This window comes from Lissotriton vulgaris, chromosome 5 (assembly GCF_964263255.1).
Source record: "Lissotriton vulgaris chromosome 5, aLisVul1.2, whole genome shotgun sequence".
NCBI lineage: Eukaryota > Metazoa > Chordata > Amphibia > Caudata > Salamandridae > Lissotriton > Lissotriton vulgaris.
The window spans coordinates 1403702989-1403727502 of record NC_141693.1 but is presented as its reverse complement, the minus strand read 5'-3'; positions in this window follow the sequence as shown (position 1 = coordinate 1403727502).

The following is a 24514-nucleotide window of genomic DNA, read 5'->3' as shown; positions in this document are numbered from 1 at the left end:
TTCTGAGGGGAGGCATAGTGTTAAAGAGACAGTCCTACTAGATAACCCACCGAGAATTTGTCAGGAAAATAAGGCTTTTACAGTAGCTGAGAGCAAAGAAGGTTGGACAGAAGTAAAGAGAAGGCGTTATATTAACCTTCCCCCTGGTTGTGCCCTTTATGTGGTCGTCTTAACTAATGTCCCGCCTATTGATACATGCACAACCCAGCCCCAGCAAGAAACACATGACTCTCTAAAAAACAAAAGTTTCATGGTTGCATAGGCAATATGGGTTTCCAGTTGCCTATTCTGACCAAATATTAACAACTAGAAGGGTCAACTGGATTGGAAACTCCACCAAGAATAGCAGGGGTGATTGTGTTATCATTAATTTTAAACATCCCCAACATGTCGCTACTGTTTTGTTAAGAGCTGCATCCTTACCGATTGCTGATAATACTGTCTGTGCCCATCCACTTGGTTATTTTTATAGCCACCTTATTAAAGCTCCCCCTAACTATAGCAACAGCACCAGGCAATTTCCATTTATTTACCGGCCTGGTCTGGATATCCCATTGCGAAATCGATTTCATGCCCTAAATAGTTTGGACTCTAATGATTGACTCCCCCAGGTTCATGAGCCCTCCCTGCGTGAGATCACAGATACCTTGGTAACCGAGACAAGTGAAAACCATTTGGGTCATGAGCCGAACCGGGTGGACAACCTAGATCTGATCTACGACCTTGGGGTCTTATCAAGCAGAACTCAAAGGGAGGAAGATGGTAATAATGTAACTACGATACCCGATAGTATTGGAACAAAGGTTAAAGGGATAACAATTGCTAGCTGGAATATTGCCGGGTTGAAATCAAAGGGGAATGTGCTAGGTTGGCTGGATCTTATTAATATCTATGATATTCTAGAAACGTGGTGCAGGGAAGATGTCAATTTTGAGGGGTTTGTCTCTTACAACTTGCCGGCGCATGGCGCTGGTCCAGGTAGAGCTAAAGGTGGTCTATTGATATTAGTATCTATTTATCGCCCGATTGTAGTCAAAAGGTACACAGTTGTGGGAGCACATGTGCAGATCCTTTGGTTATTTGAGGACCAAGGACGTAATATTCTACTGGTTAATTACTACAATAATATTTTTGATAGCTCAAGGGTAACCGTAGTACATGATCTGGCAAGTGCCATTGAAAATCTAATTTTAGAAGTAAATATTTCTTTTGATTTCATATGGGTTGGTGATTTTAATACTCCATTATGTGAATTCCTAACACAAAAAGTCTGTGGGTTCACAAACAACGCCGGATTTGATGACCTGCACTTTGGTCATAACAGCTATGGGTGAGGCACTACACTCACTTATGGGCTGCTATGATCTGGAAATTCTGGGTTTTGCAAAAGATAAAAATGGTGAAACTATTCCTACCTTTAAGAACCGGCACACTAGTTCGGTCATTGACCATGTGATCATCTCTTCTAGCATTACTTCTAGTTGTGCTGTTCCTAGGACTGAAGAAACTTTTTTAAGTGACCATAATTGTATCATCCTGGAAACAACTTTTTGGGGTGGAAGTTTCGTTAAAATGAGCACCACAGTTACTAATGTGGAACCACACAGACCAAATGGAGTAAGACTAAGATGGGCAGGGGACAAAGCTAATGAATTAATCGGTACTATTGTCAGGGACTGTTTGGTTGATATTATCTTCATCCTTGATAATAGTACCGACTGTAGGCAGGTTTTAGTCTCTTTTAAATGAATCAATTGATGCCAGGTTCACTAGGCACAAAAGGGCTCAGAGTAGAAACGGTCCTGGTTGGTTCGACCATATGTGCACTAGCCTTTTAACTGAATTGAAACATGCACTTGCCAAAAGGCCAAGGGACATTAATAACATAAGAAATTTAAGAACAGAATATAAGCATGCTCTGAAACGGAGGAGGTGTGAGTTACAGCAGTTGGCCTGGGATTCTCTTAACCAAGCTGCTGAATTATCTAACAGTACTCTGTTCTGGGCTACTGTTAACTCTCCTTTTTTGAAGGGAGAAAACACACCAGAGTTAACCTTGAATGTCTCGAGCGATGGCTGGGTTGTCCATTTCTCAAACATTTTTGATTCAAATAGCTATGTAGATTCCAACCTTAGTAGGTGGACTGTTCTACCATTGGATTTCACGGTTAGTGAGGTTGAACTTGCCATACGTGCTAGTAAGGGGGGGAAAGCCCAGGGCCCGATGGGGTGCCCATCGATGTCTATACAGCAGCGCCTGAGGTGTGGAGCCCTCTAATTGGCCATTGTTTTTAATGCCGCAGTATGCACTGAGGCCCCCAAAACATGGGGGGAATCTATTATTATCCCAATATATAAAAAGGGCAGTAGATCTGAAGCGAAAAATTATCGCCCCATTTCCCTTCTTGACTCCTCAGTTAAGCTCATGAGTAGAGTCATGCTGGCCAGGCTAGAGGAATGGGCCGAGCAAGAGGGAATTCTTGCCGACAGCCAGTACGGATTTAGAAAGGATCGGGGTACTCTCGATCAGTGCATAAACCTTGATTTACTGATCGGGAAATATACTGAAGCAGAACAAGGATCACTGTACCTTTCTTTTGCAGACCTAAGTAGTGCTTTTGACATGGTTGACCATTCTATTTTATGGCCAACCCTGTTACAGCTAGGAGCACCTGAGGGTATCATCTTTTTCCTAGTGAGGCTGTACAGGAAATTACAAACATCTGTGCGTTACGGCGCTAAAGGTGAATGCACCCCAAAATTCAGTGTCAAAAGAGGGATTAGACAGGGCTGTGTATTGGCCCCCCTACTTTTTATACTATTTAATTACGGAATCAATACAATTTAAAAAAATGTTAAAGCAGATGCCCCCCCAAATCAAAGGTGTACCAGTCCCAGTGTTATTATACGCCGATGCCGCTGTTTTGCTCTCCATAAATCCTACAGCGTCTGCTCGAAGGATTTTCTGTCTTTATCAAAGACAGAAAACTGATTATTAATAAGGGGAAAATGCACACCATGACGTGTGGGGCCAAATGTACATTTTTAAATACCTTTTTTTCAGATCCAGAAAAGGTGCAACAAGTAGATAAGTTTTGTTATCTTGGTATAACCTTTTCCAAGGACAGAAAATGGTCCAATGAATTCAGCAATATTCGCATTAAAAAGGCCAAAAGTGCCCATGGTGTTTTTAGATTGGCTGCAAAGGTGGGGGACCGACACACCAGAGATATGCTTAAGATTTACCAAGCAAGATGTGTTACAATCGCTTTCTACGGGGCAGGAGTGTGGGGTCACAGAAGTGACCATCACTTGCAGCAGGACAAAAACTCCTTTCTAAAAAAGCTCCTGTCTTTACCAACCTCTGCTCCCGCTGAGCTAATCCATCGGGAACTGGATTCCAATTTTCTAATTGATCTGTTATCCCTGAGGCCACTTATGATTTGGCGGTCAATTTGGCTCCAGGAAGAAAAATCTTTTAACAGATCAATTATTGAGGATTGTATCTCACTGGATAAACATCTAAATATACCCTGGTAAAAATATGTCATTTGTTTTTCAGAGATTTTCAATTGAAACGTCTTGACTGATCCCAGTGCAGCATCCCAGATCCCCAAAATAGAGCTGAAAACCAAATTCTTGGCTTTTACAACAAGGAAGTGGGCCTTAGCCTATGGATCTTTATCTACTGTTATGTTTTATGATAGTTATCTCACTACTGGAGGTTTCCCCAATTATTTGGTTTGGGTGACAAGGCCATCCCACAAGTTTGTGCTGACCAGACTAAGGTTTGGAGTAGCACATCACTTAGTGGCCCTGCCTAATCTTAAGAGACACCCGCTAGGGCCATGTATGTGTGATGGCGTATCTAAACAGAGCACTTTGCACTTTTTACTTTTTTGTAAACTGTATATGAATTTCCGTACTGCCTATCTGAAACCTATGTTTGTTAAATATGGTGTACGTACAGTTAACCAGGCAATGAGTTTAATTTTTAACTTGCAATCTATCGATATCTGTTTTTATACTGCGCCGTTTTTAACCCAGTGTATTAATGTTAGGAAAAGTATGTGTTTTTAAGAACCATGTCTGTAACGTTCTGTTGTTCTTCGCCCTGAAACCTGATGTATTGTTATCTTATGTATGATTCTTTTTGTTGTGCTTTTATGGTTATTTTATATGTACCGAATAAAGCTTCATGAATTGAATTGACTGACACAGCGCCAACAAGTCTGGACTGAAACTACAGCTTAATGCACAACTTACATGCAGAGACACCTTGATCTCATGTAGTTGGACGGATCACTGACAAAATATAGAATACAAAAATATAGAATACCCAAAATATCGAGGAGAAAATATAGAATGACAAAATATCGAAGTCCTATCTAAAAACAGGTAAGTACAAAAATATTGAATCAAAAATATAGTTGAAAAAAATATAGTTAGTCAAAATATCGATTTTTTTTAAATGTCTTAAAATAATTTAAAATTAATTAAATAATAAAAATAATTACATAAAACATACTTAAAAATACATAAATAACCTTCAAATTATTAAATATTTAATTTAAGCAAAAAAATAAACATACAATTTTAGTTTTTTAACACATATTTATTTATATTAACATAATATTCGTAAAAAATATACAATATTTTTACAGTTGGATAGTGAGGGTAAAACTTACTATTACCACTCCAGTGAGTAGGATAAAAGTTGGATAGCGTAGGGGTAAAAATCACTGTTCTCACTCCAGTGAGTGCAACAGTAGGAAAAGCGTTGGATAGCATAAGGGTAAAAATTACTATTCCCAATCCAGTGAGTGCAACAGTAGGGAAAGCGTTGTATAGCGAGAGGGTAAACATTTCTATTCCCACTCCAGAGAGTGCAACAGTAGAGAAAGCGTTGGGTAGCGTAGGGGTAAAAATTACTATTCCCACTCCAGAGAGTGCAACAGTGGGGAAAGCGTTGGACAGCGTAGGGGTAAAAATTACTATTCCCACTCCAGAGAGTGCAACAGTAGAGAAAGCGTTGGATACCGTAGGGGTAAAAATTACTATTTCCACTCCAGAGAGTGCAACAGTAGGGAAAGCGTTGGATAGCGTAGGGGTAAAAATGAGTATTCCCACTCCAGAGAGTGCAACAGTAGGGAAAGCCTTGGATAGCATAGGGATAAAAATTACTATTCCCACTCTAGTGAGTTTAACAGTAGGGAAAGTAAAGATTTAATATATTAATACAAAAAATATATATCAATACCAATAAAAAAATAATTAAAATAAATTGTCAATGTAATATTATGTAATAATTAATCAATTGAAATTCCAGATAAATATTAGTAATACAAATTAATTTCCTATTAATACAAATTAATTACCAATTAACAATAAATTAATAATACATTAAAAAGCAATACCAATAAATAAATAAAAATGATTTACTTAATTACAATTAAATTACTTCCCACCCTATTTCCCTATAAACCCACAACAGAAAATAAATTAATTAAATTAACATAATTATCAATTAATCAATTATTAAAATTACCAATTAAAAATTAATAAATTACCAAATAAAAAATATGTAACAATTAATTCAAAATGAATATCAATAAATAAATTAACAAATTTAATTAATTACAATTAAATTACTTCCCACCCTATTCCCCTATAAACCCACAACCCACTACGTAAAATAAATTAATAAAGTTAACATAATTATCAATATATCAATTAATAATAATTAATTACCAATTCAAAAATGTATTACCAAATAAAAATTAATTAATTAACATTTAAAAATAAAAAAATAATTAGCAATTAATTCAAAATGAATACCAATACATAAATTAACATATTTAATCAATCACAATTAAATTACTTCCCACCCTATTCCCCTATAAACCCACAACCCGCTACAGAATTAAATTACGCAAAATTAAATAACATTAAAAATACTTTTAAAAAATCGATATTATTAAACATTCAATATATTTTAATACCTATATTATATACTTCGATATTTTAACTTTCTATATTTTAAAAATCGATATTACATTACTTACCTTCAACTCGATATTTTTCACCACTATATTCTGTCCATTCGATATTTTGTCCATTCTATATTTTTACTTCGATATTAGTGCTATTCTATATTTTTGATTTGATATTATGTCTGTATACCAGTTGTACATGTGGTCAGAATGTACATACTGACTACCTCCAAAACAGATTCTGACTATGTGAATGGAAAGTAGTACATTCCAACATCTTGTGTCCCAAGCCCTGGGAGCAGATGACACTGCACATGTTTGAAACATCAATACTGCTGACTTCTACGTAGCTACTGTACCTGCCTCACCTTCTTGCTTGCGTCACACAGAGCACACATTTGCCACACAATGAGCGTAGTGTGTGTAAGCAGATAACTATCAAAATGATTTCAGCAATCTACACAGTGAAACAGGCACATTATGTAGTCAGTTCATCATTACTGTGGGTTGATTAGCCATCTCACACATTGACATGTTCACCAATATGAGAGCCCATTACACAACAGATCTGTGTACATGCACACAAATATCATATGTGACATGTGAGTAAGTACATGCCAATGCATAGGAACATGTGCATTGATATGGCATGAGTAGTCATCAGTGAGTTCAATATCACACTGGCATTGAATTTAGAAATCAGGTTGCATATTCATTGTAAGTGTCTAGTGTTCCATGATGAGAATTGGCCATTGCAATTGTTACAGAATGATGTGTCCATAGGTGCAGTATGTGTGCTCCGCCACCGCAATCCCAGTCATTGGCCACAATTGCAAAATGCCAATTCGGGGAAGTGACAGCCTGGCCACCGCCTCCATTTCAGCCAATGGGAACTGCGATCGCGGTAGTGAATTCCACATTTGAAACCCGCGGTAGGCGTTCTCCGCTACCACAGGCCCGGTCATTGGGTAACATTGTAAGATGCTAGATTGCGGTGGAGACCGCCTGGCCCCCGCGTTGTGCCAAAGCCAATACCCATGTCATAGCAGCCAATGGGAACCGAGATCACGGTAGTGAACTCCTTATTTGAAACCAGCGGCAGGTGTGCTCCGATACTCCGATTCCGGTCATTGAGTACAACCAAAAGATGCACGATTGCAGTAGCGATGGCCTGGGCCCTGCGGTGTGACACCGCCAATGGCCATCCTATTTCAGCAATGGGAACCGCGATTGCAGTAGTGAATTCCACATTTGAAATCCGCTGAAGGCGTGCTCTGGTACCGCGGGCCCGGTCATTGGGTACAATCAAAAGATGCACAATTGCGGTAGCGACCGCCAGGGCCCATGGTGTGACACCCCCAATGCCTATCCCATTTCAGCCAATGGGAACCGCAATCCAGGTAGTAAATTCTACATTTGAAACCTGCGGTAGGCGTGCACCGCCACTGCGGTCCCAGTCATTGGTTACATTTGAAAAAAGCTGACCATGAGCACCAATTGCAGCAGCTGAGTACCACTGAAACAACCCCAGGGGGCTATATATGTCTGTGAGAGAGCCACACATTTTAATTGCATCCAGACACTGCTGCCTGCCATTCTTCACCAACAACTGCTGCTGTTCCTGTCTCCTGAACCCAGTGATGGTGAGAACTGAGAACATCAGGGCCTCTTCCTTCACCACAGAGGAGCTGGAAGTCCTGGTGGACGACGTGCTTTCACAGTATGGGAGGCTATATGGTGCTTCAAATGCATTTGTAAGTGTTTCAGAGTGAAAGTTTGAGAGTACTCAGAATCCTCACATGACATTGCTCTGCAGTAGTATGTGCCTGTGTGTGCAAGTTACTGTGCATGCATCCTCATATTTTATATACCATGCTCCATACATGGCCTAGTAAATATTGTACTTGAGTATTTGGGGAGTACGGCAACATGGACATTTCTACAGCCCTTCTTCAGCAAGAAAAATACAAAAGTTGGTCAGCGACTGGGTAATGTAAACGAGTGATACACTGCCAAGTATGCTGACTTCACGTCAATGTGGTGTGTAGCCTTATTTCCACAAATCCAGGGCTGCATTAAAGGATGGGAGGGACATGCAGTGTTTTTGCTGCCATATAGTCACACTGCTGATTTGGACGGTCGAAGTCTGCAAAAAACATTTCCTGTTTTATGTGATGTCATAGTCCACAATGTTTTCACATGCTCATTTGTGATACTGCAAAGATATTTCATCCAGAGGGTGATGAAGAATGGGTGTACAGTTTTCATATTGCCCCCATGGATATGTGTTCATTATGCACAAGAGTAAAATGCCTAAGTGTAACACTTTTGGTGTTAATTCACCTATGACACAGCAGATAAATGTAATTTGGTGATATAATGCTTCCATTGTTTTCATTATGTGTTCTGTCTCGCATGTGTAAGCACTGTTTGCCCTCTCATATTGTACATGCATGTGATTTTTTTAAGTTGGCCCATGTTTAACCTCAGTGTGAGTCCCCTGAACTCAGACAAAACAGAAGTCCTCATCTTAGGTAAATCCCCCTCTGCATGGGACGACTCCTGGTGGCCGGAAGCCCTCGGAAATGCACCCATCCCGACAGACCACGCACGGAACCTTGGCGTCATCCTGGATTCTTCACTCTCAATGAACAGACAAGTCAGCGCCGTATCCTCTTCCTGCTTTAACATTCTTCGCATGCTCAGAAAAACATTTCGCTGGATCCCCTCCGAAACAAGGAAAACAGTCACCCATGCTCTAGTCACGAGCCGACTGGACTACGGAAACACCCTCTACGCAGGTACCACCGCCAAAATCCAGAAGAAACTACAGCGAATCCAAAACGCCTCAGCCAGGCTCATATTAGACATCCCACGCAACGAACACATCTCTGGTCACCTTAAAGACCTCCACTGGCTACCCGTCAATAAGAGGATCACTTTCCGACTGCTTACCCACGCACACAAATCACTCTACGACATCGGACCAGATTGCCTCAACTCTCGACTGTCCTTCTACACCCCCTCCCGCCAACTTCGCTCTTCCAACCAAGCCTTCGCCACTGTTCCTCGCATCAACAAGACCACCATGGGAGGCAGATCCTTCTCATACCTGGCTGCCAAAACATGGAACTCACTCCCCGCTTACCTTCGCCTCACCCAGAACCATCTAGCGTTCAGAAAGCAGCTTAAAACGTGGATTTTTGACAAATAATCCACCTCCCCTTCCTAAGCGCCTTGAAACCCTCTGGGTATGTAGTGCGCTATATAAATGTTTTGACTTGACTTTTTTTTGACTTGACATAACACAGTGTCACTGAAACCTTCCAATCTTGTTTCCCATGCCTGCAGCTTAAGGTCCACCAGCATAAAGCCATATGAAGGGCCATTGCACCCAAGGTGTGGGCTCTGGGTATCTCCAACCGATGGCACACACACTGTCACAAGAGGAGGGATGACGTCTGCCGGCTGAGCAAAAACGTGGCAGAGATGATGCTGGGGGTGCTCCCTCGGACTGACAGGTTGGTGCACGGGAGCATGACACCACAAATGGCCCGCATCTTGACAGTGACACAGCCAGAGCTGGATGAATGCTTGAGGGACCATCAGCAGCAAGTTGTGGGAGAGTATTCTGCGAAGTGTGACTTTGGGTGTGAGTGACTGCATGAATCCCAAGCCTGAGCCAGTACGGAGCTCTGTGATGCCTCCAATGTGATGCAATGGCTTCTAAGTGGCCTCTGTGTTGAGTGCAGCAGTTATGCATTTTCACAACCTGTAGTTTCTCATATGTTTAATACAATGGGCCTTGTCATTGCAAGATGATGTGGCCTTGTGACATATGCTGTATTATGAGTGTCATAGACATCACCTGGCAGTGACCAGCAGTGATCATCATCTTAGTGTGCATTTATAAATGTGTGCTGCACACAACTTAAACTTTGCGACTACTACAAAGCTGACACCAATGCGCAACTGTAGTTGTGCTATAAAGCACAACATGGTGGATAGCAGGAGCTTACGGTAATTGCAAAAGGACATATGGGAGTTTGTATTTGTGGTGTTCCCTTAAAGTGACTCCATCTGTGACAGAGGCAACATGCTGAGATGTATATTTATCTCAATTACAGGCACGTATGTATGCTTACAGAGATTAGTATGTTAGGTTACAAGGAGGCAGAGGCCAGCTATTTGGCTGTGTCAATGTCACATGGGACATTATTGTCAACTATGCATATTTCCATGCATCTTATGATGATTGCATGAAGGTTGCACATGCAGACTGCACATGGTGGTGTGCAACATTGGGGGATCATTTTCTAGTTGTGTGCGTTGCTTGCATATGATGTTTGTGAGTATGGCACTATACTGAACATATGTCTCTGGCCTTTGCAGCATCTACGAAGGGCACGGAAGTACAGGGGGCCGACACCAGTGGGGAAGTTTCTGGCATGACTGCTACAGATGAGCTCACTGACACTGATGCGATCAGTGCCACGGAGGGGGACAGGAGTGCCCTGGATGAGTCACGTCCGGAAACAACAACCTCCACATCATCTGACTCAAGTGGTGACTCCTCAATGTTGGCGCAGGGAGTTTGAAATCTGCCTCTTCTTCCACCACACATCGTCCAATGTCCACCCTCCTGGATGCTCCCACAAGTGCTGTCTGTGCCTGCAGCCCCATGAAGGGTAGAGTCGTTTCAAAATGCTTTATTCGGTTTGTATAGATACAACCATATAGCAACATTCATAAATACATTTGAAGTCACTTTTATAAAGAATGATGAAACATGCTAAAACAATTACATTAGTACAGGTAATCAAGATAAAATCTGGAAGAGAAAATAATCACTAAGTATAGCGTCAGTTTACACGTTTGGTGCAAGGAATGCCGGGAGGAGTAATACTAAATGAAAGGCCTATACAGGGCAAAAAGTGCAGTAGTGTGTGCAAAATAAGCAAGGATTGGACATAGCATTTAGCAGCAATTTAGCAAATTAATGCAAAACATATCACATCAATGTACATAGGATAACCACATGTAAATAGCAGCCATTGTAAACGTTTAATACAACATGCAAATAGGTGGTACTTAAACAAGAGACCTATTCTAGGCCTAAAGTGCAATAATATGTGCAAAGTATGCAAAAAAAAGGGAACGTTTGTATTTAGCAGCAATTTTTAAAGTGTAGTGCAAAATTTGCTAGGTGAGGTAGTACCAGTCAAGGCGAGGCTTAGACTGAGCATAAAGTGCAATAGTGTGTGCAAATTATGCAGGGGATAGCTAAAGTGCAATGTCTACAACTTCTCTTACGTATTTTGGCATCAATTGTATACAATCAGAGAAAGGCCTGAACTGGGCATAAAGTGCAATAATTGTACAAAAATATGCAAGAGTAACTAAGGTGCATTGTCTATAAATCTATTACATATTTATCAACAAATATATACAAAAAATTTTAAAAAAAGGTATAAGTCCAGAGGGAAACAAGGCCAAGGGAACAGTCAATACAGGGTCTAAAATCATGATAAAAACCAGAGTTCACGTATAAGAGAAATGCATAAGGTTTGAGGGTAGCTCACAATTGATCAATAGGTGTCTTTTCCAACGGGAATCATATAATAATTGATTTCCTGTGCCTAATACATTTAAGGACAAAAGTGGCTACACGATAACATATGTTAGGGGACGACAGGTCAAACAATAGTTGCATTGCAGCTCTTATATCATACGTACTGTATTCTAAAAATAATTGTTTTAGATAAAATTTTCTAAAACCAGTATAAAAGTTACAGAATAATAAAAAGTGGCAGATACTCTGTTTCGATTTCCCATCGCATGGGCACGGGCAAGACCCCGGCTTCTTTGTAGTAGGGAAGGCCACCAAATGGTGGACAATACCCAGCCTCAGGCGTGCCAAGACGAAACGATGGGAGTTAATACTGACGAATGTAAGGTATGATGCAAATCCTGTATTTAGATTGTATTCCAGGTACAGTTTAAAAGTACTTTGTGTAGCATACCCCTTCATTCTGATCCCTTCAGCATGATCTATGTAGGTAGTTTTAAGGTCACGCTTCGTTAAAATTGATTCTGTTGGGGTATCTTTAAAAATATCCTGACCAAAAAGGGAATTATACCAGTAAGAAATGTGTTTTAGCCAGGGGATTTTTGAGTGCTGGTCCAGTTTAATACAATCTAAAATTAATTCCTGGGTAAACTTGGTTTCGTCTTTGGCCCAGATAGAACGCCAAAGGGAGAGGGGACGTAGTGCAATTAGGTCTGTGGCATGGTGTATGCCCAACTCCCTATGTATAATTTCATTGGAAGCTGAGGCAGGAAGACATAATAGGCGTTTAAGGTACCTATTTTCTTCCTGCTGAATGGAGAGGGCAATCTGGGAATTATATCCCCATATCCCTGCTCCGTAAAGGGCAGAGGACATGCACCTGGAGTTATAAATAGAAATCATCTCCCTTATTCTACGCCCCCCTAGTTTGGAGGCGAATCTGAAGATGCAGTTTGTGTTTCTAATCATCTTCATGCCTACGCAAGATTGCTCATTTGCCCATCTCCCGTCCCCAGAGAAAGTAATGCCTAAGTAACAGAAATGTTGCACAGACTCAAGTTTATCCCCATCAAGGAAAAATGACTTGCTTTTCTTTAGTTTCTTCCCACAGGTCATAGTCATAGTCTTACCCTTATTAATTTTGAGCATTCTGCCTTTAATAAAAACGTTGAATTTGTCAATTAACTTTTGGAGCCCATTCGCGGTCCTGGAAATCAGGACCGCGTCGTCCGCATATAAGAGGACGGGTGTTTGTTTGCCATTTATCATAGGGGCATCTGCATAGGACTCTTGTAGGGACTGATCGACCTGATTTATAAAAAGGGAAAACAACAAGGGTGCTAAAACGCACCCTTGCCTAATCCCTCTACCTATTTTAAAAAAGGGGGTGCACTCTCCATTTGGTCCAAATCTAACCTTGCTTGATAAGCTACTGTACATTCTGGCCAGCAAGTGAATAATTTCGGGGGGTGCGCCCATAGCGAGTAATGTTGGCCAGAGCAGTGTGTGTTCCACTAGGTCAAACGCCGAGCTTAGATCGGCAAAACACATGAACAAATGCCCTTCCTTTGCTCTTGTGTACTTGCCGATGATAAGCTCAAGGTTCACACACTGCTCCATGGTTCCTATACCCCTTCGGAACCCATACTGAATGGGTGATAGGACTTTATTGTCCTCAACCCAGGACTCTAATCTTCCCAGAAGCACGCGACTCAATATTTTTAATGACGAGTCCAAAAGAGAAATTGGGCGATAATTACGTGCTTCAGCCCTTGAACCTTTTTTAAACAATGGCACCAAAATGGATTGACCCCATGAGGTAGGTAGTTCATTCTCAATAGCAGCATTAAAGTAACGTGTTAAAATAGGCGCCCATAGGTCAGTCTTAGATTTAAAAAAGTCCACAGGGACCCCATCTGGGCCCGGGGCTTTCCCCCCCTTGCTTTTCTCTATAGCATCCTGCACCTCATTTAAAGATACTGTAAACATTAATTTCTCCCATTTAAAATTAATTGGCATTCCAGTTAAAACATTGGGATCTGCAGCCAAGGTACAACTAAAAGAACAATCAGAGTTAAAAATCCCAGTGAAATGTATAATCCAATCTTGACAGCTGACATGCGAGGTAAGTTCGGGGATGTTGTCATTCTTTAAGAACGGGCTGTTTACAGTGTCCCAGAAGAGTTTGTGATCTTTTGTTTCCGCTGCCCGATCTAATTTAACCCATGCCTCGTCCTGTAGTTCTCTCTTCCGGGCAGCCAGGGCGATTTTGTAGTTGTGACGGTCTTCCCTTATCTTACAGTGGTCTCTCGGTTGTGTATCTAATGAGGTTTTTAGCCTTTTTAGTGACTGGACACAGTTATCATCAAACCACGCTGTCTTGACTTTTCTTGGCTGCCTTGATTTGCTTGTCAATGATTTCTCAACAGTTTGGGTGATAGTTAGAAATTTAGACAGCAAGATTTCTGGGCATGGTGTTGGGGATAAACAGTACTCCACTTCTCCGTAGCAATTAAGGATTACGTTGGTGACAATTTTGGTAGGGTCAACTTTTGACCATTTCACCCTCATCCCATTTGGTCTTCCTACGGAGATGTCCTGAATAGGTTGGCCGTGAGAGTTCCTTTTTGACGGCCAGCCCAATAATTCGACAGATACACTGTTGTGGTCACTGACCATTTGTTCGATTACCCACACATTTATATACGTTGCAGAGCTGGAGACGATAATGTGGTCTATAAATGATTGGCTGTTCCTTCCATGGAATGTCGGGCATCTAACATTGTTAGCATTCATATTGCATTCAAGAAGTTCCAAATCATATTTAGCCAGTAGGTTATTCAAGGCACTTCCTAGGATGTTGTGTGGGAAGTGGTTGAAGACGCTGGTAGTTTCCCTTCCAGAGTATTCCTCCCTGTGGCCACAAGCCCCCTTGAGTGCATAGGAGCACGTTTTGATATTAAAATCTCCGGCCCACAGGATTACCGCTGGTTTAATGGAGCTTGATAACATTGTGTCAATAGCCTGCTCGATGTCGGAGATAAACAACTCCTGGCTGTGGCTAGCGATGTTATTGTAGAAATTCACAATTATTAGATCTTTAGGTCCATTATGGGTCACACGCAAAACGGATGCATAATCTCCCAAGACTACATGGTTACTGACCCAAAACTCAGTCAATGTGGTAGATAGCAGAGTCACTAACCCCCCCTTAGCGCGACCGGCCTGCGAAGCCACAGCCAGCACGCTGAAGGAGGAATATCCCTCGACATGTACTTCTGCTCTGTCCCACGTTTCTTGAAGGCATATGATGTCATAGCCTTGTTTAAGAAAGCCATCCCATACGGGTGTATTTACCTTGGAAGCTAGGCCCGCTACATTCCATGTGATAACCCTCAGTGAACTTGCCCTAGATACATGGGGTGGAATGATTTCTGTTGTGGCTGTCGATGACATTTGATCGCCTAGATGGTTTACAACAGTACAGGTGCTGTTAACTATCGTTGCCATGTCGTTAGGGCTGATTGTGGGGTTCTCGATGGAAGGTTCATTTGCAGGGGGGATTTCAGGTGGGCATGTACGGTTGGGGTTGGCTATCGTGATTGGATTATTTAGACTTAGAGCAGAGGTGTTTATATGGATTTCACTTTCTTCAGTAGATGTATCCGGGAGTCAATCGTTTTCATCAAGAGGGTTGAACATCTGGAATCTATTAGATGTTGGAACCGTAAATTGTCCAAAGATGTTACTTGCAGGCCCGATTGTATTGTGGTAATTAAGATAGTTGGGGTTAGGCATTCTATACAATTCCATAGGTGGTTGTGGAACATGCTGGTTATTAAATACATGAGTGGTCGGGGGATACAAAGGGTGGGAGGGGTACCCGGTTAATTGTACAGGTGCCTGCTGTGCAGATGGATAAGGTGTATTAGTTGCTCTAGGATGTTTAAAGTTCTGCGTGGGAGTCTTAAACCCCACCAGGTTTCTATAGAAATAATCCAAAGGGAACAGGGTTGTATTGTATTCATTATCAGAGGGGATGGGTGCGTTCAAGATGGAGTCACGCGCCCATTCGGTGGTTTTATAATTTATTATTACGCAGTCCCCGTTTATTTCCTTTTTACTTGGACCCACCCATCCTACCCTTTGAGTTGAAATAATTTGGCCTGCACCACTTAAGGGGAAGCCACAGTTGTGGACCAGCCAATATAAAATTTTATTTTTAAGAGTTTCGCTGTTTTCAAATTGGGAGGGTTTGAGTTTTGGTACGTTGGCAAGGATTGCTACCAGAGGTCTACTTTCTGGTGGAAGATTGATGACGGCGGGGATGATATTGTTATAGTAGCTACGCGCCGGTGGGTTCCTACTTGCTGAGGTGTGGTCCTTGGGCGCCTCCCCAGTTGCTCTGTGAGAAGTGGAAGGGGATGGGCCGTTATGGGTGTTACTTTGTAAGGTTACGGTTTTACAGGTAGGTGCTGGTGGATTCGTATTGCTCACTGATGGAGCCTGTGGTTTAAGTGCAGTATGGGCAGTTGTTTTAGCCTTATTCCTGGTAGATACATTTGGGATGGGTAAAGTGGTTTGTGTAGTTTGTATAGTTTGTATAGTTTGTATAGTTTGAGGGCCGAGGTGTTCAAGGATGTCTAATTTCGCTAGGCCCAATTTTTCCAGGTTTTCCACCTTTTTACCTATTTGGTCAAGTTTGTCATTTAGGGGGGCAATAAGATGTTTCATAGCATCCGTGATTTGGACCAGTATAGACTCCATATTAACTACCGTTCCTGTATTAGGCATCAATATTCCATTAGATGGATCTATGGGGGGTGTTGGTAAGATGGTCTTCTTTCTTTTGCCCTTTGGTTTCATACATCCCCTTAAGAAAGCCTGCGGTTTCCTAATGTGAGTGCGTCTGGTTCTGCGATGGGCAGTGCCCTGGTTGGTTATATTACTGTCGCTGCTATTGTTGGCTAGGTCTATTATATGCATAGTATCTACATTATCGCAGGTAAACAATGATGCGCTAGGCGCAGCACTGGGGCCCGGTTCCTCAGATGGTAAAACATCAATCTGTAAGTTAGGAGTTAGGGATAGGCGACTGTCCATATCTATGAGTTTAGTGGGAGATGTAAGAAGGTCTACTGTAGGTGGAGGCACAGTTCCAGGGGGCCCTGTGTAAGATTGCATAAGAATGGAATCGTTGGATAATGCTGTCATGTTGATATTATATACAGTGCTATCAGCAGGTTGTGGTGTGCGGTGAATTAGACAGGCACTAGGTGGTAAAGACAAGCGTCTCTCAGTGTTTTCGATGGCATTTGCTACCACTACAATTGTCTGTTGAAGCATGCGATCAATAGCAGTTAACGTTGGTAATGGTGTCTTGGTTTGGGCAGCGGTCCTTGCAACGGAGCGTGTGTTGATAGGCGTTTTTTTAACCATGTTCTTGGTGGTGGGTTTAGATGCAGTTGGAGCCATTAGCAATATATATTAATCACAAATCGGTGTTACCTTGTTAGTCGCTGCGAAATTGGCCAGGGGGTAGTGCCCAGCCCAGGCTCTTCAGGCCTCTGAGGGCCACAGAGGGACCGCCCTTTGCCCGGGCTTAGCCCCGGGCACGTCCCCGCGCGCGGTCCCGCAGTGCGGTGAAGACCGGCCCCTTAAGCGGCGCCTCCGGGCGCCAAGCCTCTACGCGACTTCCGCTCGCGTCGCGGAGGCTGCTGGGACTTGTAGTCTCTACTCCCCCTGCACGGCTGCAGGCCCGATGGTGAAGGGCAGCAGCGGGGGGAGGAGACAACAGGCAGCTGGCGCGATGGAGGAGGCACTGGGTCCCCGTGCTGTGTGGCTTGGAGGTCTCCGAGGTCCCTGGGTCTTGATTAGCAAGCAGATGGAGGGTCCGTCGAGCAGGTAGGCTCGCTCCCTGAAGCGCTGTGGGCGACACCCGTTCCTTCGCAAAACCGGCCCCTTAAGCGGCGCCTCCGGGCGCCAAGCCTCTACGCGACTTCCGCTCGCGTCGCGGAGGCTGCTGGGACTTGTAGTCTCTACTCCCCCTGCACGGCTGCAGGCCCGATGGTGAAGGGCAGCAGCGGGGGGAGGAGACAACAGGCAGCTGGCGCGATGGAGGAGGCACTGGGTCCCCGTGCTGTGTGGCTTGGAGGTCTCCGAGGTCCCTGGGTCTTGATTAGCAAGCAGATGGAGGGTCCGTCGAGCAGGTAGGCTCGCTCCCTGAAGCGCTGTGGGCGACACCCGTTCCTTCGCAAAACCGGCCCCTTAAGCGGCGCCTCCGGGCGCCAAGCCTCTACGCGACTTCCGCTCGCGTCGCGGAGGCTGCTGGGACTTGTAGTCTCTACTCCCCCTGCACGGCTGCAGGCCCGATGGTGAAGGGCAGCAGCGGGGGGAGGAGACAACAGGCAGCTGGCGCGATGGAGGAGGCACTGGGTCCCCGTGCTGTGTGGCTTGGAGGTCTCCGAGGTCCCTGGGTCTTGATTAGCAAGCAGATGGAGGGTCCGTCGAGCAGGTAGGCTCGCTCCCTGAAGCGCTGTGGGCGACACCCGTTCCTTCGCAAAACCGGCCCCTTAAGCGGCGCCTCCGGGCGCCAAGCCTCTACGCGACTTCCGCTCGCGTCGCGGAGGCTGCTGGGACTTGTAGTCTCTACTCCCCCTGCACGGCTGCAGGCCCGATGGTGAAGGGCAGCAGCGGGGGGAGGAGACAACAGGCAGCTGGCGCGATGGAGGAGGCACTGGGTCCCCGTGCTGTGTGGCTTGGAGGTCTCCGAGGTCCCTGGGTCTTGATTAGCAAGCAGATGGAGGGTCCGTCGAGCAGGTAGGCTCGCTCCCTGAAGCGCTGTGGGCGAGTCTCCTTGCCCCTGCCCTCAGTGTGGAGGCGGTGGACCTTTGTGCCAGCAGTGTGGGGGTCAGACTGCTCTCCTGAATGCCTTACAGGATCATGTCAAGAAGTTGGCACAGGTAGTTGCCTTCATGGAGGGCATTCATTATGACGTGAGTGGGCTACACAGAACTGTCCAGTCTTTGTACTCCACAGTGACGGCAGCCATTCAGCAGTCACAGGCTCTCAGTCCAGCTCCAGTCCCTTCAGCAACCACCCTGCCAGTGGCACCACCTGACAAGAGTGCCCACACGCCACTGCCCTCAGAAACCAAGTCTTCCACACGCAGCACCCGACAGCAGCACTCCAAGTGGTGCAGACCACAGACACCTTTTCCACAACACTAAAGAGGCACACAGGAGCGCAAATCAAAAATCCCATCACGTGACACTCAGGGGCCTCAGGCCAAGAAGCAGGCCTCAACCTCACATTCATCAAAATCACACCATCCAAAGGCACTTCCATCCCACACCTGCTCCCAAAGACAAACAAACAGTTGCCCTGTCTGCTGTGAACCTGGTGCCTGCAACGACTAAGCACAAAGACTTCTCTAAGGTAGATTCACCCACTATGTCATCTCCCACCCACAACCCTGTGAAGCTGGGACAGGAGAGATAAGTGAGGGTTTACCTGATCACCAGGGGATGCAGGGGAAGAGGCAAGTCCTCCTCAAGCGTACCACCAGACCCATCAAATCCCCACAGGGAGAGCCATCTGCACCTGATACACCTTAGGTCGAGAGTGAGGCTGTTGTGCCCACCCCACTTCCCACTCCAGCCAAGACACGTGTGGGCTAAGGAATCCCCAAGAAGTTGAGACCCATCTCTCAACATTCACTCTCACACAATGTGTCCCCCAGCAGCATGTCTCTACCTCCCCGTGCCACCACAGCACCTTGTCCAAGAAGCCCTCAGGCTCCCACAACCACTGATGCCTCTACCTCAGCCAGTCCTCTCTCTCCCAGGTCCAGTCATTCAACTGGCCTGACAATCAGCCACCTCCCAGTTCAACTGACATCCGAATTTGAGGCAAAGTCCCACTCCCAACACCATCTCTCGCACAGTGGTGCCTGGACAACCCATTTTTATCCCCTAAGCTGGGGTGATTCCAATGGCAGCGTACAGTGTTACCCATTCCCTGTGCAGTTTCTCATTCACACATGTGCATACTTTGAATTTGTATTAGCCAATGGCCTTGTTGTTTGTCATTTTGGAGGCCCATTCCCTGTGCAGTTTGTCATGCACACATGCGCACACCAGAACTATGGACTGGCCAATGGCCTTGCTGTTTGTCACTTTGGATGCCCATTCTCTGTGCAATTTCCCACGCTCACATATACATACTTTGAATTTGTACTGGCCGATGGCCTTGCTGTTTGTCACTTTGGATTCCTATTCACTGTGCAGTTTCTCATGCACACATGCACACACCGGAACTATGGACTGGCCAATGGCCTTGCTGTTTGTCACTTTGGATGCCCAATTCCCTGTAAAGTTTCTCATGCACACATGTGCATACTTTGAATTTCTATTGGCCAATCGCCTTGCTGTTTGTCACTTAGGATGCCTATTCCCTAGGCAGTTTCTCAAGCACACATGTGCATACTTTGATTTTTATACTGGCCAATGGCCTTGCTATTTTCTGCTTTTGATGACTATCTGGTTATTATGTAATAAAGACTGTTACTCCTGTTGACTGCTTTGTCAGTGTCCTTGCTAAATAAAAGTTTTTATGTATGGGTATCGGTTCATGTTACACATGCTCTGTATGCCACTTTAACATTGCCAATTACTTGTTTCACTTCGTCAGAGCTTTCCAGAGGTAACAAGTTCTTTTGTCTTTCTTGAGTCAGAGGCTTGAGGGTGCAATGATGGTTGTTTGTGATGATCTACTATTCTCCTAATCATTCTGTGGTCAGGTTTGCTAAATTATACACATGTCATGTCAGGATGCAATACCAGAAAAGAGGTGAATGCTATCCCCAGGATTACTTGTGGGGTGGCCCGGGTCCGGCATTACTGTGGGCTCTTTCTTGATGTGTGCACAGCAGTGTTGGTGTGTAGTCATCTTGTGTGTGTCTGTGTACATAGTCACATGGGTAAATTATAATGTGTACACTTGAGTAGTCATACAGTGTGCATAGCCCGTCATTGTCAGCAGTGTTGATGTGTATGTGCCCCTGCAATGTCAACTTCACACATGTATGACCCAGGTAATAATGTGTGCCTGTTGGATTATATTGTTAGACATGCCCTTCAGATTGTGGGCACATGTAGGAGTTGTAGGTTGAGCACTGTGCAGTGTGTCGATGTGTCCATGCACTCCTGGGGGACACCTACTTGTTGTTGCTGCCAGTTGTGAGTATGCAGATTGTGTGACTGCAAAGTCTGTGTTGTGTTTTGTTGATCAGCCATGTGTCTTGTTTATGTTTGTGCTTACTGTGCTCACCTGCTCACTCAGCCTCACTGACATTATTAGTGAGTTTTCTCATGCATTGCTGTCACTTGACACATTTTTGGCTCCAGTATGGTATGTGGTATGAGATTGTGAGTAACTCCTCTATGTGTTTTTGCACTGTACACTCCTCACCTGTCCACACCACTTCAGTCTCATGTCTTCAACTCCATGTGTGAGGATGATCTGTGTAAAGGACCAATGTGCCACTCAGGAGAGTTTTACAATTAGTTTCATGTTATTTTCTTCTACTAGTTTGCAGTCATGGTTGCTCATGTGCAGTGCATATGTTTGAGCAGCACAGTCCTCTAATCATGTTGTTTGCATCTGGGTTTCCCTGAGTTGTGCATCTGTGGGTGAAGGCTAAGCTGAATGTGTGTTTGCTGAGGTACTGCTGCCCTTCCTGAGTGTGATGTTATCTGTGTAATTCAATGATTTGTGTTGTGGGAGTTCATGGTGGGGCTCTCAGATATGTGTGCTACTGGTTTTGTTGTTGTGCACACACTGCTTGGTGTGCATGCAGTGTTGTCAATGTATGTTGGCTTTGTATTTGGTTGGTGTGCATCCCCCTGATATCCAGCTGAGTTTGCAATAGGATGGATTGGTATGTACATCTGTTGTGTTTTTTTATGGATGGATGCAGTGTTTGGCCTGTGTTGGCTTTTTTCTACTGACAGGTGCAATTTGTGTGAAGTTCTATTTGCATGACATTGTGTGTGAGTAGTTTGTGCATTGTGATACATTCAGATGTGTGTTGCATGTGTACTGTGCATTTTTTCTTTGCGTATGTCACATGCAGCAAAGTGGATTCATGTTCATGAGGTTGCTTTGAGTGCGCAATACTGCCCTGTCCTCCTATTTTTGACCTGTCACTTGTCAGGTTTGTGCATTTGCATGCTTGTGGTACACTATGACACCATGTTCACTTAATGACTGGTGTGGTGTAAATAACAGTGCTAGCTGATTTGTCCCCTTGATCCCAGTTTTTGTTCATGATTGGCTTTTGATGACACAATTATTGTTTATGTTGAGGTAGGGTGTTTGTGCATTGGTCCAGCGTAACAATGTTGTGTATTCTGTCTAGGGTCACACTGCCTTTCCACTTTTTGGCTGCACACGGCTGGGCTTGTTGGACTTCTGTGGATGTTGTTTGTGAGATTTGTGTTTGGCTATTGTTTTTGGGTCAGAATTGGTGCAGACATCCCTGAGTGAGTCTGACATTTTTAGATGCACCACAGGGTGTGTGATTGTTTGTCAGTGAACTCTCAGGACATCATTTACACCATTATGTGTGTTTCTCACAGGTGTTGAATGTTGCAGGTGTGAGATGGGGAGATGAGGGGTATGTGTGAAGGTCCTACTTGGGTTTGACAGTCAGGAAGTGTGACAATGAGCCATGTGTCTTGTGCTGGTGGCATGCACATGTCAAGGTAGTTGACACAGATGTGTGGCTGGTCACTGTATGACTTCTGACACTCCCTATCATTCCTGTACCTATTCATGGCTTGCATTGATGTATCCCTGAGTTGTTGTACAGAGGTCACTGTGGTTTAATTTCACTCACTGTGCCACCCATGTCTGATTTGAGGGCCTAAGGGTAGTGTGATATCCTCCTCCTCTTGCATGTGATGGACACATGCTATGTGGTTTGCTCCACGGCTTTCCAGCACTGTCCACCTCACTTTGGGCTATCCCATTTATTGGGCTTCATTGCTTCTGACATATGGTATGTGTATGTGGCAGAGTGTCAGTGTGGGTTCTTTCTGAGGGACTTGAAAAGCAGTCTGAACAGTTCAGTGGTTGTTCATATGCAGTGTGAGTCTTTCATTTCTTAATTATACTCTGTTTGTTTCACATGAGTGGAAGGTAGGTGTGAGGAGGAGGGTTGTCTAGCCCCTGACCTTCTGTGCAGGGTGTTCATCTTTGCCCCCACCTTCCCAGTCAATCTACCTTGCCTTTGATGTTTCAGGTGCAAGGTCTAGCCATTCCTGGCTGATAAATTGTGCAGGGGGCACAGGAGGGGCACACAGCATGTGCCCAAATGGGTGTGGGAAGCATACTGTGGGTAGGGTGAAGGTGGAGCCATATGAATTAGGCCAGAATGCTCATGCAAGGCACTGGGCCTGCCTTCTATATTATGTGCAGGTTTTCCAGCATCGTCACTGCTTCAGTGACTTTCTAGGATCATTGCAGTGATTTTGCAATTGATGGGTGACCCGGATGAGGAGGTGTGGGTTTTCTATCAGGCAGGACATGTGTGAGTACACTGGCGGATATGTTCCTGTCCCCACTAGAGTGTCTGATGTGGACAGGAACCGTATTTAAGCAGAGGAGTTGTATATTGTGGTTGTATGCAAAGTTGTGTTTTTACATACCTGCGGTGTTGCCTGCGGTGACATTTTGCTTGCTGGTAGTGGATGAGAAACAGCAGAGGAAGGGCTTGAAGAGCTGGATCCATAGTGGTCAGAACTGCCTAGAGGTGACTGGGAATCTAGTTTCGCTCTCCGCAGTAGTGCTACCTCCGTCTCCGGGTCACTGAATTCTCCGCTGTGGTGTGATGGGCTATTTGTGGCATCGTGATTTGTCTGGCAGTCAGGACGTCATTCTGCACAGCGGTGTTTCTCCAGTGGCTCCCTCCGCCACCGTTGCGGATGGAAATTTCCGGAGGATCACTTAACTCCAAAGCTGATGGAAAATGGGCTACTGTTGCCCATTGTAATATGGTGGATGTGAGGACCACTAATGGAGTGCTTAAAAGGACATTTTACACCACCACCGGGCACGCTGATGTGCCTATGACCGCCATCTTAATGAGCCCCTTAGTTTGAGTCTCGAACAAATACATTTTTAATTGATCCTGTCTTGTTTTACCTTGCTGAAGCGAGTTGATGATTATGATGATATGATGTCATATAATAATAATGATAACAATAACAATCATGGTCATTAGAAGAAGAATAAAAATAATATTCAATTCTATTACTTTATTTGAATACATATTGCATCAATAAAAGTACAATAAAAAGCCATACTATCCACTACATGATAATAATCATAAAACATAAAATATAATATACAATAATACAAATATGTCCCTGTCAAAAGTGCATAAAGGGCTTTATCATATTTCAGAACTATACTGTGGTCATAGACCAACCTGCTATTACAGCTGCTTTAAAAAAGGCACCAAGGCAAATCGTTTCATTTTCATCTACCAGGTGAAAAAGTAATTCTAATACGTCCTTCAGATGTCTGACTCTTCTATTCTTTAAAAAGGGGACCAGAAAAGGTTTGGAATACATAAGATAAAACTCACTGAAAAACATAAATTGTGACATTGATTGTCTGGAAATGCCATTACAGGGACATGGTAAAAAATAGAGAATGTGACTGTAACCCTGCGGAAAACATAACAATTATTTTGCTGTATCAGCCCTATGTTGAAAAAAAAGGCTTCATTGCCAGCGCCCTTTGACACTGGTCAAATACATTGCCATGCTATCGGGATGGGTAAACACTATATAGGTTACCATGCTCTTCTTCACAGAATCCTTGTGCAGTCTGTTGGAGGTTGCCTGATCGTATAATACCTGTGGCAAATTGTTTCTATTGATAT